Source organism: Equus przewalskii, chromosome X (assembly GCF_037783145.1).
Source record: "Equus przewalskii isolate Varuska chromosome X, EquPr2, whole genome shotgun sequence".
Taxonomy (NCBI): domain Eukaryota; kingdom Metazoa; phylum Chordata; class Mammalia; order Perissodactyla; family Equidae; genus Equus; species Equus przewalskii.
The window spans coordinates 27,948,476-27,966,392 of NC_091863.1; positions in this window are offsets into that span (position 1 = coordinate 27,948,476).

Genomic DNA, 17,917 nt, shown 5'->3' on the forward strand with positions numbered 1-17,917 from the left:
TCCACAGATATTTAAAGGATAACAAGGAACAGTATGAACACTTTATGACTATAATTTTGACAACACACATGAAACAGATGTATTCTTTGAAACATTCAAACTAATCAAATTAGTTCAAGAATAAATAGATAATCTGAAAATACCTATATCTATTAAAGAAATTGAATTTGTAGTTAGAAAAACATTTTCACAAAGAAAATTTCAGGCCTAGACAGCTTCACTTGTGACTTCTACAAAGCATTTAAGGAAGAAACAATATCAACCATACACAAACACTTCCAGAAATTGAAAAGGATGAGATATTTCCCAAATCATTCCATAAAGCCAACATTACCCTGATAAGAAAGTCAAATGACATGAAAGGAAAACAGTTACCAGATATCCCTCATAAACATTGATGTACAAATATTTTTGGAATATTTTAGCAAACCTAATCCAACAACACATACAGAAGATAATACATCTTGACCAAGTGAGGTTTATCCCAGGAATTCAATGTATGATTACCACTTGGAAATCAATCAGTATAATTCACTATTTTAACAAACTAAAAACGAAAAGCTATATGAACATCTGAGTGGTTACAGAAAAAGCATTTGTCACAATCCAAAAATTTGACAGAAAGCATTTGTCACAAACTCTTAGAATACAAGGAATAAAAGGGAAGTTCATCAAACTGAAAAAGGGTATGTACAACAAACCTACAGCCAATGTCACACTTAGGCTTTCCCCCTAAGATCAGCAAAAAACTAAAGATTTCTACTCACATCACTTCTATTTAACATTATAAATACATTCCAGCCAGTACAATAAGACCAGGAAAAAAGATATTCAGACTGGAAAGGAAGAAGTGAAATTGTCTTTATTCACAGATAACATTTGTATTTATGTAGAAAATCCAATGGAATCTACAAAAGTGCTCCTGGAACTAATGAGTGAATTTACCAAGGTCAGATGATACAAGATCAATTTACAAAAATCAAATACATTTCTATATACTAACAACGAGCAATTGGAAACTGCAGTGAAAAATACAGTATTCCTTACAATAGTATCAAAGCCATACAATATTTAGGGAAAATGTGGAAGAAAAAAGATGTGAAAGACCTATGCACTGAAAACTACAAAATGCTACTAAGATAAATTAAAGAACATATAAATAAATATAAAGATGTACTTTTCTCATGGATCAGAAGACTCAATATTGTTAAGATGTCAATTATCCCCAAATTGAGCTATAGGTTCAAAAGAATCCTAATAAAAACCTGAACAGGCTTTTTTTTAGACATTGACAAGCTGATTTTAAAATACCTATACAAATTTAAAGGACCTAGAAGAGCCAAAACAGCTTGGTAAAAGAAGAATGGAGCTGGAGGACTAATGCAGCCTAATCTCAAGACTCACTAAAAAGTTAAAGTAATCAATAAAGCATGGAATTGGTGTGAAGACAAACAAAATCAGTGGAACAGAAAGAGCTTTGAGATATGGACCCCCAGAAATATAGACAACCGGTTTTCTACAAATTTACAGAGATAATTCAGTGGGAAAAAAGCTCATCATTTTGGGCCTGGCCCGGTGGCCAAGTGGTTAAAGTTCTGTGTGCTCCACTTCAGCGGCCCAGACTCATGGGTCTGTACCCCAGGTGCAGACCTGCCCCACTCACCAGCCACACTGTGGGGGTGTCCCACGTACAAAAGATATAGAGGAAGATTTAAAAAATAGAGGCATAGGTGTTAGCTGAGGGAGAATCTTCCTCAGCAAAAAAAAAAAAAAAAAAAAAGCTTATCTTTCCAAAAAATAGTTCTGGAATTATTGGATATTCACAGGCAAAAAATAAAAACTTTCCTCCATATCTTGCAGCATTTACAAAAAACTAAAAAGAAATGACAGATCTAAATAAAACAAAACTTTGTGACCCTTGGAAAGACAGGTTTTTAGATATAACACAAAAAGTACACTCCAAGAAAGAACAAATTGATCAATTGGACTTCATCGAATTGAAAAACCTCTGATCTTTTAAAGGTGCTGTTAATGTTAAGCTAAGTGAAATAAGTCAGAAGACAGAGAAAGACAAATACTGTACAATATCCCTTATACACGGATCTAAAAACACCAAACTCATAGAAACAGAGTAGAATGGTGGTTGACATGGGCTGGAGGGTGGGGAAAGTGGGAAGATGTTGGTCAAAGGGTAGGAATTTATGGTTAGAAGATGAGTAAGTTCTGGGGATCTAATGTACGGCATGGTGACTATAGTTAACAATAATGTATTATTTACTTAAAGGTTGCTAAGAGAGTAGATCTTAAATGGTCTCACCATACACATAAAAATTGTAATTATGTGAGGTGATGGATAGATTAACTAACCTTATTGTGGCAATCATTTCATAATATATGTGTGTATCAAATCATCAAACTGTACACCTTAAACTTACACAATGTTATATGTCAATTATATCTCAACAAAGCTGGAAAAAAATTTTAAATTAAAAATTACGCAAATCCACTATATGTTGCATATTTGCAATATTTCCTTATTTTCCTTAAAACAAAAGAAAATTCAGCATTATGAACTATCAAAATTTTCACAATACAGTACAGAATATCAGTACCCGTATTTAGTGGATCTGTATTCTGTGGACTAAAATAACTCTATAAGATCTACTACTTATTACACCATTATTATTGAGTTTCCAAGAGGGAAAAATCTCTAATGGAAACACAGACAAAGTCTAAGATTCCCTTTTTTTGTTGTAGTTAGACAAACAAGACAGATAATCTTAAAATTAAGTAGAATTCAGGACAATAATATAAGAAATGTCTAAAAACTATATAAATATAGCCTTTTATCAGCTACTTTTTGAAGTTCAGTTCCTCTGTCTGAGACTAATCTTTGGGATTTATCGATTCCAAAAGCTATCCATATGTTGGAAATGCACTACCTACTAACATTTCTACCACGAAAAATATAAATGAGATTTCGGTGACCAGCTGTAAAAGAAAAAAAAAAAAGACGATAACATGAAAGAGAAGACAAAAAGTATTATATTAGCCTTCCAAATTTATAATGAAGAATCTAAAGTTAAAACATTGAGTTTTTACATAATGAATAGACTACTTTCTCAAGGTTAGCTTTTTAAAAATAATTGCTACCACATATTGATTGAAACCAAGGAGCTAAGTATAATATTAGAGTCCTTTTAAATGCATTAGCTAATTTAATACTCATAATATCTGATATTATTAGTCCCATTTTTCTGATGAGCAAATCGCTATATGCAAGTTCACATACCCTGGAATGGGTGGAGTCAGGCTTTCAACTGAGGACTAATTGACACAGAACCCCAAGTCTTTCATCACCTCCTAAGAAGGGAATAAAGAATGCTTATTGCATTCATTCTGTACCTATGTATCTTAAATTAATAGTAGTACACTGAGAATACGGATTGTGAATTGTCTCAATTTCCATAGTTGCTATTATATCATAAAGCTATTATTTATAACTTTCGGCTAACGACCAGAATATTCACTATTATAACTAAAATTAATGTGAAAGGAGGACTTCAATTTACAGAGATATGAAGTCACACAACTTAGGTGTGTGGTTACATCTCAAATTTGGGTATTGACTTTTACCTTTTCAGTAAAACAGTTTATAAAATGACAGCAGGCTCTTTAAAAGATTTTAGCTATAGGCTGTTTTCAAGAGGCAAATGCCTTGGGAATATGTCTCATTTAACTGTTCTTTAGCATAATGTATCCCCTATGGCTCATTTTCCTAGTTAATGATCAACAGCAGCAATATGTCTTTTTAATGTGAATTTGAAATTTATGTTCTGCAAGATGATGATGGCAGAAGATAGTAACAAGCTTTTCATTTATTTATTTATTTTTGCTTGCTTGCTTTTTTTTAAGTAAAGCCATCTTATCAATAGTTTACAAAATTTATTATTTAGAATGAGAATCTTATTTATTTATTCCTGGGTTTTAAAAAAAAGGAAAAAAAATAAAGTTCATAAAATTCCATTATCTAATGAACTGTAGTTCAATAATGCACTATAATGCACCAAAGGTTTACATATAAAGGGGCTTGCAAACACAATCATATGAGTTAAATAAATTAAAATAAATAGAGTGGAAACCCAAAATTGACTACATTTAAAATATTTCTAATGTTTCTGAGAATGTTTTTTCCATTCTGTTCGGGGAAAAAAGTCACTGCTCTAAATGCCTTTTTTCTGTAATTTGGCCACAAAACAGGCAATATCTGGGGAGGCAATGTCAGCATCATGGCGGAGTGAGTTGTTCCCTTTGTCTCTCCCTTCTAAGTTACAACAAAATGAACATTCATTAACCAGCAGAGGATTCCCTGCACAGTGCAACAGGACGTCTGAGAGATCCACACAGCTGTGTATCTGAAGGGGGGTGGACTGGATCCCCAGGGGGCAGCGGAACTAGGTGAGCACACACCCCTCCCCCTCCTCGGTGGCAGTGAACCAGGTCCCAGATCCCCACACACTGACTAGTGCAACTGTAAGAGGTGGCAGGGACAGCGTGGCCCATGCAAATGCTTTTGGAGTTGTAGGCTGACCCATAGGAGTACCCATTGTGCCATGATGGCCCTGCCAGTGGGAACGCTCTACATTGAGTGGCTGTGGCTCAGCCCCTGCAAAGTTGCCCACCTACCAAGTGCAGCACAGGTGAGAAGGTGTCCTGCCTGCTCAGTAGGCACTCTACCTACAGAGCACAGCAGCCCATGGGACCTACAGAATGGTGTCTCAGCCCCCATGTAGATGCCCTCCTGCCTAGTGCAGCAGCTCAGCCAGTCCCCTGCTGAGTGCAGTGGCCCTGCCTGCATGAGAGTGAACCATCTGAGGAGCTCAGAGGCCCTGCCTATGGAGTGAGTGCTGCCTGCCCAGTGAAGAGGACCTGCCCACATGAGTACCACATGCAGAGCTGCTGCAGCCAGCCAGCACAAATGCAGAGCAGCCCTACTAGCACAACTTCCAGCAGACAGGGTGGGATCAGAAAACACAGTGCCGGCTCCCCCCCAGTGGTGACAGGTGGAATCTGTGACCTCATACTACCACAAATGTGCCAGCAAAGGATCAGTCCATCAAACAACATGAAGAACAACAGTAACATTTCAGAGCAGAAGGAAAATGACAAGTCTCCAGAAACAAATCCTGAAATCACAGAAATTTGAAATCTAAATGACACAAAATTCAAGATAGCTGTCATAAAGAAACTCAGTGAGTTACAAGAAAACTCAGAAAGACAGTTCAATGAGTTCAGAAATAAAATTAATAATCAGAAGGAATACTTCACCAAAGAGATTGAATCTCTAAAAAAAAACAAAACAAATTTTGGATATGAAGAACACAGTTAATGAGATAAGAAATAATCTAGAAACCATAACCTCAATAAAATAATTTTAAAAAGCAGGCAATATCCAATACAGCTCACTTTATTACAAAGATATAGGCAGTCAATATATCTGTTGACTGATTGGTTCTACTTTTACAAAGCTATTTCTATGGCTCACCATTGATCTGATTATAATAAATTTTATACAAGAAATTAGCTTACACAGTGCTTTTTTAAGACTCTGTCAACAGTTATTCTCCATACAGACAGATCTTGACTGAATACTGTTTTCCTAATAGTGATGAAGAGGAAAGCTGAAATAAACTTAGTCAAGCCTTTCAGTAGTCCTGGAGTTCCCCTCGTTTATATCACTACAATCATCTAGAAAAAAGGAAACCAAATTTCCAAACTGTCACCAAAGCAAAGATGTAAAAAATTAATCTGGAAATCCTGGAAGAGGAAATGGAATGGGGCATGGAGGAATAAATAATATTTCCTTATTCTTGTAGTCAGAAAGTACTTCTTCACGTATTTATTTACTATGAAGATATTAGAAATTTCTAGAAATACAACACATTAAATTCAACAAAATTCCATTATAAAAAACATATTTCCAAAGCTATGTATTCTAAAGTGGCATTGTTCCATTTCTTAAACTCCCATGTTTTTTTTTCTTTCTTTTTTTTTTTGAGGAAGATCAGCCCTGAGCTAACATCTGCTGCCAATCCTCCTCGTTTTGCTGAGGAAGACTGGCCCTGAGCTAACATCCATGCCCATCTTCCTCTACTTTATATGTGGGACACCTACCACAGCATGGCAGGCCAAGCGGTGCCATGTCCACACCCGGCATCCGAACCGGCAAACCCCGGGCTGCCAAAGCGGAATGTGCGCATTTAACCACTGCGTCACTGGGCTGGCCCCCCGTGTTTTAATATGTTCCTTAATTCATATTTTTACTAAAATAAATCTGAAAAATTCTCTGTATAAAACTGCACCTTAGAGTTTCCCAATGTCCATGAGTTTATTAAATGCTATTTACAATAATGGATTCAAGAAATAAGTTTAATATTTGTCAAACACAGGGTTTCTGCAACTTATTTGACTTCAGAACAGATTTTTTTTCAAGTAACACCTATTGAACTTTCACAGACCAAGTGGAACATCCTTGGGAGAAAATTCAGATAAGAGAATTTCATCTGTATTTACAATTTAGGTTGAGCAAGTAATATAAATTAATATTTTGAAATTAATATATTGCCTTTACATATTATAAATGAAATATTAAAATGCTATTTCTAGAATTTAAATCTTCAGCATATGGACTAAACAATGCAATGGATCAGGCAAAAGGAAAATAAGATCTAGGAAATATTACAAAATATTGAGCAAAAGGTAAAGTGACTATATATGAAGGATAATTAAGAAATGTGGTGATTAAGTCCAACACAAAACTAATAGAAGTCCTAAAATCAGAGAACATAAGAAATAGAGAAGAACTCAACAAAGAGACATTAATAAAATACCATCCCTGAGCTAAAGAAATATCTGAGTTTTCAGTTTCAAGTAGGTCCACGAAGTAAAGTATTGAGTTCAAGGGATAAAAAAAGGATCCATACCAAAATACATGCTGATGAAATTTCAGAATCTCAAGGAAAAGGCTTTTTTAAAAGACTTCAGAGCAGAAAAACAGTGAACCTGTAAGGAGTAAGAATCAGACGTGTATCCAACCCTTCACCAGAAATGCTGGATACTAGACATCAGTAGAATAATGCCTGATGAAAACTATTTTGTACTAACAATTTATACACAGTCAGATGATCAATTCTGTGAAGTAAGACAAACACGCAAATGCTAAGGAAGTTTTCCTATCATACACTCATATAAAAAAATTCTATAAGAAGTGCTTTAACAAAATCAGTTTTTAGAAATGAAGGAATGATATGAGAATTTTAAACCGTGGTAGCAAAACATGACCTATAAAAGAAAGCTCCAAAGAAATAAAAATAAATACATTAGACCTTGAAAATTAAAACACTTTCCTTTTAAGCAGTAGGCTATTAGTCACAGATTTATATTTCTTCCTCTATAAATCCAATTGCAATCCTTGATTTTTCCATAAATAATATCAATTCTCTCTTTTATGGTGCTTACAACAATGCCTATGAAAAAGCTATTTTATAAAGATTTGAAATATAAACAAATTCATCTTGGATTACTCTTTTATCATATCATTTTTCATGACAGAATAAATTGTTCTGAACATGTTTATTAACTTGTCAAGGAAATCTTTATCATTTCCTTTGTTGGATGTAGCTGAATGATGTTTTCTACCATTACTGGCAAGTATGCTTTGGTTCCTCTCTGTGAATGAGGCATGATAAATGCCTCTTTTGCCTCTGGCTCCTCCTCTATAATCTGGATACAATATATATTCCTCCTAAATTTCTCACGAAATCAAACAAACGGATTATGTGTAAATCAAGATAGTCTATGTAACATGATTTTTCATGTTATCTGGCACAGAATAAGCATCCAGTATAACATTACTATTTTATATAGTATATTTATAATCAGAAAATAGAACCTATATTCCATGCATAAAGGGGAAGTAAAAATAATAGAGACCCTCTTATATCTCACAAACATTTTCATTCATTGATTGTAAGAACGTGCTTTAAAGCCTCAAGGTACTTAAGATTCCATGATGTTAAAGGAGTAAGACAGAATTTTGATACGGGTATATTTCTAACTCCCTTATTTGGAAAAATTCTATGGAACTTGTATTAAATTCAAGAGTCAAAGCTTCAACCATTCCCTTTAACAATACTGTAACTAGCAAGCTAATATGAGCATTCACTTACTTAAAATATCCTAAAATTCAACTGAGCATCTTCAAAATTTTTCATATGACTATTCATTAAAACTTTTTCTTGTACCTTGTATCCACCTCATTTTTTTCACTTTTCAATAGAGTATGCTGTATAAAGACTCATCTAGGCTATAAAAAGAACTGTTAAAACTCAACAATAAGAAAACAAACAACCTAATTAAAAATATATATATATACACACATACATAATCCATAAGAAGAAAGAAAAAACATATTTTTTTACCAAAGATTTTTTACCATATGTCAAATAAACATATGAAAAGATGCTCAATATCATTTGTCATTAGGAAAATACAAATAAATCACGACACATCACTACACACCTATTAGAATAGCTAAAATCCAAAAACTGACAATACCAAATGCTGATAAAGATTTAGTGCAGCAGGAACTCATTCATTGCTAGGGGGAATGTAAAACGATACAGCTCCTTGGGAAGACCGTTTGGCAGTTTCCTGTAGAGCTAAGCATAGTCTTACCATAGGATCCAGCAATCATATTCTCCAGTTAATTGAAAACCTATGTTCACACAAAAACCTACACACAGATATATATAGCAGCTTTAATCATAATTGTCCCAAACTGGAAATAATCGAATTGTCCTTCAACAGGTGAATGGATAAACAAACTTGTACTTAGACATTAGTGTGAACTCATGTTTAGTTTACTATTAATAGAGACAGATACTTATAGAAATAATTATAGATATGTGTGTATATATTGGTTAGTATACATGTATGTATTTCACAGCTCTGTCTGCTGAGAGACTAGGAACAATGACACCCAAGTAGCAACAAACAGATGCAGCATCCAGACCTTCGTTTCTAAATATCATTCTCCTAAATAACAAAAACAAAACAAAAATCAGACATCCTTGGAGAAATGACTAATTATAGGGCTGGGGCAATGAAAATACAAAATGAGCCTAGAGCATTATGTAGTGCCAGAAAATATGAAAGTGCTCAAAAAACAAAAGGATGGAGGCAGATCAAAGGGACGAAGGAGCCAAACAGAAGGAGTACCTGATGGCCTAAGCTGGAGCAATTGGAGCAACAAAATTAATTAAACTTTAAAATTACAGTGTAATATAAAAGAAACATTCGTGAGTCTATATGGACATAATTAAATACATAAATAAATAGCGAGGTAGGTACAAATCTTTCTTACAAAGAATTTCAAGTAATATATGTAGCTACTCCTCCCTCCAGGAGGCAGAGCTTAAGCATCCTCCTTGGAGTGTGGCTGGATTCCAAAAGAGATTACGGAAAAGGAACAATAGTAACTGTCAGTGAAAAAATCTGGCAGACTTCACCTTAACCAACTGAACAAGGTTGACACCACCAGTTATAAGTCATGTTGGTATCAGGTCTCTCCCGCTGCCCGGATACAATGTGATGAGAAAGACATTTCATTTCTATGGCGTTCTTCCCTAAAACCCAGAACTCTGGTCTAACCATGAGAAAAACATCTAACAAACCCAAATTCAGGGACATTCTACCAATGCCTGGCCAGTACTGCTCAAAAACTGTAAAGGTCATTGGAAACAAGGAAAGGTTGAGAACCCGTGAAAGACCTTAGAAGACCAAAAAGAGGTGGCAACTAAATTCAATATGATGTACTGGATTGGATCCTGGAACAGAGAAAGCACATTACTGTAAAAGAATCTACAAATTTAAATAAAGTCTGGAGTTTAGTTAAAAGTAATATACCAATGTTATTTTGTTAGTTTTGACATATGTACTATGTAAGATATTAACATTAGGGGAAGATGGGTGAAGGGTACATGGGAACTTTCCGTACTGTCTTTCTAACCGTCTCGTAAATCTAAAATTATTCCAAAATAAAAGGTTAAGGTTTTTTTTTTGAGGAAGATTAGCCCTGAGCTAACGGCTGCCAATCCTCCTCTTTTTGCTGAGGAAGACTGGCCCTGAGCTAACATCTGTGCCCATCTTCCTCTACTTTTCATATGTGGGATGCCTACCACAGCATAGCTTTTGCCAAGCGGTGCCATGTCCTCACCCAGGGTCCGAACCGGCAAACCCCGGGCCGCCGAAGTGGAATGTGCACACTTAACAACTGCTTTTTTTGAAGTATATATTGCATTGTGCTGGATCAACATAGAATAGCTATTAAGGATACTAGAGAGAAAGAAACTAGCTCCTTTAAAATGCAGATTTGTGGAGCCCCTCTCCCCATATATACTTTATCAGAAGCTTCTAGAAATGGAGCCAAGAATCTGCATTTTACAGTTTTTAGATGATTCTTATGCACAGCAAAATCTGAGAGTTACTTTTCTAGAGCCTTGTGCCTTTCATAGGCCCAAAAGATTTTCAAAGGCCTTAAAAAGCACAATAGTAATGGTATTAACCAAGTTAACCAAATTTGGAGAAAGTTAAAATTCAGCATATGCAAGATGGGAAAGGAAACATCAGGTAGAGGAGCCTGTGGACAAAATAATTCACTTAGGTAATATGTATATAACTGTTAGGCCCACAGGGTAATGGAGTCATGATAGAAGAGCTAAGAAGATACAAAGTTTTCCAAGTGTCCCAGCAGCCGTAGAAGTACTAGACATGGAAGCAACTTGCTTATGCAAACAACTCTTCCTGGGTTGAAGAAAACTGACACCACTATAGAGTGCAGAGAAATTAACGACTGGCCTGTTCAATCAACAGGCAACAACTGCCTTAGTATGAAGTGTTACTCCAAAAATGAATAGTGCAGTGCTGCCACTGAAAAGTAACACCAGCAAGCCAATTAACAAATGTTTAAGCAAGTTGAAAGGCTCTGACTGGAGCAGCGTATAATGAACAGGTAAACAAGGGAATGAGAATAAATATGAAAATCAATGTGATGAAACTCACTGGTTTAAATGAAGCCTAATTGGTCCCAATTCTGACATCCTGTGTGCCTCTGCCTACCCTCAGATGCCTACCACGTTTACTGCAGACTTAACACTGACTCAGGACACTACTTTCATGCCCCAACAGACTCAGGTGGTCTGCAACCTTGCAGCCTCCCCCAACCACACACAGCATCTGCTAGCCCCTTGGAAATCCAATCACATTCACCCTGATTGAACCCACTTTGGCACTCTTCTCCCTGCTTCAGCCCTCACTAATGTTTACCATCTGTGATGGTTAATTTTATGTGTAAACTTGGCTAGGCTTTGGTGCCTGGTCGTTCCGTCTAGAAGTTGCTGTAAAGGTATTTTTCAGATGTGATTAACATTTAAATCAGTAGACTTTGAGTAAAGCAGATTATCCCTCCATAGTATGGGTGGGCATCATCCAAACAGTTGAAGGCACTAAAAGCAAAGACTGAAGTATTCCAAAGAAGAAAGAACTACGCCTCCAGACTGCAATATAGAAATTCTCTCTGAGTTTCTAGCCTTTGGACTCAAGACTGCGACATGAACTTTTGCCTGAATTTCCCACCTGCTGACATGCCCTGCAGATTTCTCACTTGCCAGCCCCCACAATTGCCTAAGCCAGTTTCTTCAAATAAATCTCTCATTCTCTCTCTCTCTTTAAATATGTATATATATATATATATTTGTAGCATATATCCTATTATATATGATATATATCCTATTATATAGAATAGAATAGAAATATGCTATTAGGTCTATTTCTCTGGAGAACCCTAATACACTGTCCATTCTGATCATTTTTCTACCAGTAACACTGTAACCATCTTTTCATATGATGAAATATACTGCAGCTATTTTACCACTGATACACCCACTGATATTTTTTCTTAGCAAGGTACGAAATTTAGATAAGTTATAAGCAATATCTAGACTTAGATTTTCCCATTTTGTTCTTTGCACCAAATAGCATAGAATCAGTATTTAATATCCTGGCTGAGTATCAGAATCACTTGTGGCACTTCTTAAAAGTACTTACGCCAGGGTTCTATCCCCAACCTGCTGAATCAGAATTCCCTCGGTTGGTTTTGATTCACAGCCAAGGGTCAAAATCGCTGGGCATAAAATCATTTGACCACAGTATATCCAACAGGATATAGTCCAAAACCACGTTTTTCAATAAACAACTTGAGGCTAAATGAGAACAAATGACTTACTCAAATTCCCAAAAAGATAAGAATGAACACTATCAGGCTAATTTTTTTTCATATTTCTGGAAGGCTCATTCTATTTTCTTATATAGATGAATTCTAGAAAAAAAATATGAGGTGTGTTCCTGTTTCAGCGTATGCATGTTTTATCTTCTGATCCACAGCTCTAATTCACTAACATAGCTAGATTATAACAGTGAAGAAATAATCAAGCAGAGGCAGCTCTATTTTATAAGGTGGTTCATACCAGGTACTCATGAAATTCTCTGGTATATCATTAAAAGACCTTGCAAATGGCTAAAATCTTGGCCATTTATTGCATTGCTAAAGTAATAAAACTTTGTCTGAGGACATGTAAATGTCACTACATTATGTCTGCTGATTTCATTAAAAGAAGGCTGACCTGACTTTCCTATTGATGGAACTTTGGTAGATGCATTCTAAGCGCTATCATAAATCTTAGCTTATTTTCTAGTAGCTAGCAAAAATTTCCAGAATCATTTCATATTATGGATATGAAAAATATAGAATAATCAATAATCTCAGCTCTCCATTAGCACTGGCTTAATCTTACTCCATGACTTCTAATGCAACACTCAAAAAATCAAAATTTCATAGAATATGTACACATATAATCAGCTAAGATGCGTGTTTCCGCTAATGTCCACTTTACCTGGCTAATGTCTGACATTGGAAGAGCAGGCAAAAATATGCAATATTATTCTTGTTTAGAAATCTTACCACTCTAATCCTGATTATGAAATATAGGCTATTGTTCTATGTTAATAATCATATCTCTTTAGAATAATTTATTTTATATATTTATACATATCTATATTCATACCACCATCCACATTAAGGTCCAAATTTTTGCTGACATTAACATTAGCTATCAAAGCCTAATATGTACATACGAATGTATGCATTCAATACTCAAGTACACCTATGGTTTTCTAAGATGCTATTGAAGCTATCACAAAATGTGAATTAAGATGTTATTTTATAAAAAGAGTTCTAATATTATATTACTTGTTTTCTCATGTTCATCTGACCCAACAGCTCTCCTTTGCAACAGGATAATCTGAGGATGCTCTACATCATCCAGCTATGAAGTAGTTTTATAAAACCAGGTGTCCCATACAGACACTTACTCCAATGACCTGCTTTAATTCAGAATGTAACCCAACCAAATATATTTAATAGCGTGGCTAGGAAAATCACCACCATGGTTTATAAAACAGTGTCTCTGGAGAAAAGGAAGTGCTTGGTTCTGCAAAAAATCTATTATTCCTATTTCCATTTCCCCCTCCTACATTTGTAAAAACTGAATAAACTGAATAAGATTTTTATCCTGTAGCTGCAATCTCTATACACAAACTGATTAACTGAAATACATTGATGTGATAAATATATTTATCAATCCAAAATGATCTAGGAATTGATTTTTATAATTTGAGGAATTCTGCACCTTGATTCATTTATACGCTATTATCTTTTTTCTAAATATTAGAGATTATTAATGTGGAAAATAAAAAAGAAAAAGGGGGAAGGGCCACATAGAAAAAAATGCATTTCTCTGCAGAAAAATTGAGGAATACATTTGATTAAGGACCAAAGTGATGATTTAGGGGGGAATAAAGGCATCGATAATTCATAGAGATTGGGTGAAATAGGGAAGCAATTGTAAGTAGATTATTTTGGAGATGAAACTGACATTTCCAGTTATCATTACTATTTTTAGTCCTTGACAGTTAAGATCTTAGGAATGATAAGCAATGTTTCAATAGCTGCATGTACTAGAAAATGATAGTCCCTGCTACCAGAAGATGCTCTTGGCACAGCTTTCCCCTTCTACTCCAGGCCAGGGACTTTAGCACACAGACAATCAAAGGGACGAGTGTTATCCTTCAAGAATTCTTTTCAGTAGTTCTCTTCTCCTTAGTTTCTAGTTTCGACTGCCTCTTCCCTTTCTAACGGGATGCCTTTTTGGCCTCATCAATTCCACCAGTTACTCCACAACACATCTTCAATTCATGTCCTGTAAAGGAATGCTAGGTTTTGTCTTTGCCCTCAATTCCTCTTCCAATATATATATGCTGTATAAATGCATATTACTACCAAAGGTTTCGAAGAATCAGCAATTTTCTGCCAGCAGAAAATCAAGGGATAACATTACTAATGGAGAATGGAGTCATACAGCCAACAGCATTTGGCAGATTATTAATGAGTTTTTCCTCATAGGTTGTTTGTCATGTAAGAAATCAGAACTTAAGAGCACCATATGCATAAGCAAAAGCAAAATGTTAATAATCTTTCTACCGAAAGAACATATCCCAATCCATTGATTCACATTGAAATAAATGAGGCTTAAAATAATTTTGGCAAAAAGCTCCTAAATATCAGATATTCCCTAGAAATTTGAAATTCTCTCAATAGGTTTAACTGACCTTAAACATTCAGAGATGTTTTTGGAAAATGGTAAAAGCCTTCAAGAAAATAACTCAAAAGGGCATTGTTTATTTTTCATTTATGAGCAAGAATTGAAGAATGAAAAGTTCACAAGGAGGGTAATAAACGTGAATAATACACAGGAAACACTTTACTTTCACTTTTATAAGTTGTATTTTTCACTGAGTTTTGACGTTGGCTGGATGAGATAATTATCATATGTTTATGGAAAAGGAAACCAGCAAATAAGCCATTGAGAGTGTAGAAGGAAAGTGGAGAAAATCAAAAAATGAGAGAAAATTAATTACTCCTGTCAAATTATGAAGAGTAATGATCACATTAAATATAAGCTTATTCTATTAACACTCTGGGTTAATATTATAGTAAAGTATAGAATCATAGCAAAATTTTGCAAGGATTATGTTTTTCTAACTTCATTTGAAAAACTTACACTTGATTTTAGTGAAACAAAATAGCTACAGCTTCAACCAAGAAATTCCAGATCTTTAGGTTAACTAACACAATTCTGCCAAATATATTTTCCCTAAACATAATTGCTATGTAGGAAAAGGTATGAGAACTTCTGTAGCAATTTCTTATCTGTGACAACAGAAGTAAAGATCTCAAACAAAACATCATTGAATACATATGAATATTTCAAAGTAAAGATATTAATATATATTCTATTAGCAACTCATTAGCAACTAATTTTTCATTGGTCATATAAGCATTCTGTCAGTGAACAAAGGGAACCTAAACAGACTCTTGGGCCCATGAGATTAAAGTCAATGTCTGTTGCAATCATTCAGCACAAAGCTGGACACGCATTAGGTCCTAAATAGTTATTGATTAGATATATGGTGTGTCCATGCCATTCTAACTCAATGTTCTCTATCTGTATCTGTGAATTCCATGGATCTGTTGTTGTGTTTACATCTAAATGAAAAATTACCGGAAGCATTTTCAGGATTATCTTGATCTCTTTATAGCTCAATACAACCACACAGATACATTATCCACATTTGCATGCATGTTTTGAATCATGCTGAGTGTGATTGCTGCTAGTTTGGCATGCCCTGGTGTAAAAGTGACAATTGTCCCATGTCTACCCTTATGGTCCTATTGATTTATTTTACTAGTTGTAAAGACTAAAATTTCCTTTCAAAGCAATGATTGGAAAACGAAAAATAGTTTAATAGAATGAAACATCAGCCCTTCACTTATTGAAAGTATTGAGACTTTTAGTGATACTTCACGAAATCAACAAACAGCATCGGAATAAAGTATCACTTGACATTTCACAAGTCAATAAAAAAAGAACACAGATAGACAGTATTTAAGTGATGGCTTCCACTACCTGAAAGCAGTTTCAGCAGCCTCTTCCCTATGAACCCTCTTCATATGAATCATCATATGAGCTAAAGCGTGTCAATCATTTCAGTCAAGAAGAATGGTCAAGAAGTGAGATGTTTCGTGTATAGTGAGCACGGCACACTCAAAAGAAAACTTGCATCTTGGCAACTAGATCTATTCTCAGCGAGAAGTAATTGTGTTAAAGGCAAAAAGCATAATCTGATGCATAATTGGAATTTCTTAATTTTAATTTTATTAGTTTTATAGTTGTATTTGCATATATATAAATTGTTAGTTTTACAGTTATAAAAGCATACCTTTAAGTTTACAGATTTTTATATCTCGTTTTATGTTTATGCATATTAGAGTAAAATTACAATAGTAATTTGTCACAATTGAGTGTCTTTGATTATTTTTCCTTCTAAAGGAAACACAGTTTAAATATATATTCAACATCTACTCTCTCTCATTGCTTTAATTTGGAGAAATAATGAGACTAAAACTTTTAATAGGCCACTCATTACTTTAATTCATATTTTTGAGCCCCTATTATGTGAAATTTAGCATCATCAAGTTAAACAGTCTTTGTCTTAAAGGAGCTCATGGTCCAGGGAAATTTTCCGAACTATCTAGAGAGGAATCCAGTTCAGAGTGTCACTCTCTGCTTTACAAGACGTGTACTTGAGCATGTTACATCCTCTCTAATTTACAATTTCTTTATCTGTAAAATACAGGTGATAATAATAAAAGGTAACTCAGAGGGTATCTGTAATGAGATAATGTAGAGTGAACAGCTCAAAGACAGATAATATTGATTTTGACTTGATAGATAATAATGATTTTGGATTGATATATCACTTTTCACGACCCCTCATTAAATGATTGGTTTATACATACGCATGCACACACACACATACACACACACACACACACACACACACATACATATATGAAGAGTGAGATAAGCCACCAACTGCCGCTACTCATGGTCCACTTCCTTATGAATACATCATCAAGCCTAGTGCATGCACTAATTTTTAAAGATGGGATTATATGGAACATTGAATAGCACTCAGCTGCAAAAAATGCAAATATGAGGAGTTTATAGCACAAGTTTTTGTGTTTAGTACCTATAAAAATACCTAACGTATAATAGGTGCTCAGTAGAAATGCACTGAATGAATGAATGAGAGCTAATCACTGACACTGAGTCAGAATTTATTGCCTAATAACAGTTGTGTAACTACTAGTTCTGTAACAGGTTTAAATGATGAAGGGAACTGAAAGTCAAAAGAGTTTTCGCACATTATTTCACTAGAATCTTTATTTAATGACTCTGCATTTATTATAAATAATACTGTGATGGTTAATTTTATATGTCAACTTGACTGGGCCATGGGGTAGCCAGATATTTAGTCAAATACTCCGTGTGTGCCTGTGAGGGTGGTTTTCCACGAGATTAACATTTGAAACAGTAGACTGAGTAAAGCAGTTTGCTCTCCCGAATGTGGGTGAGCGTCATACAATCAATTGAAGGCCTGAATAGAACAAAAATGCTGACCCTCCTCTGAGTAAGAGGGAACGCCTCCCGTTGGACTGCCTTCAAGCTGGCATGTTGTTTTTTTCCTGCCTTCAACTTGAACTTCTTGGGTCCTCAGCCTGCTGGCCTTTGGGCTGGATCTACACCATCGGGTCTCCTGGGTCTCAAGTTTGCTACCTACAGGTTTTGGGACTTGTCGGCTTCCGTAATCACGTGAGCCAATTCCATATACATATCTC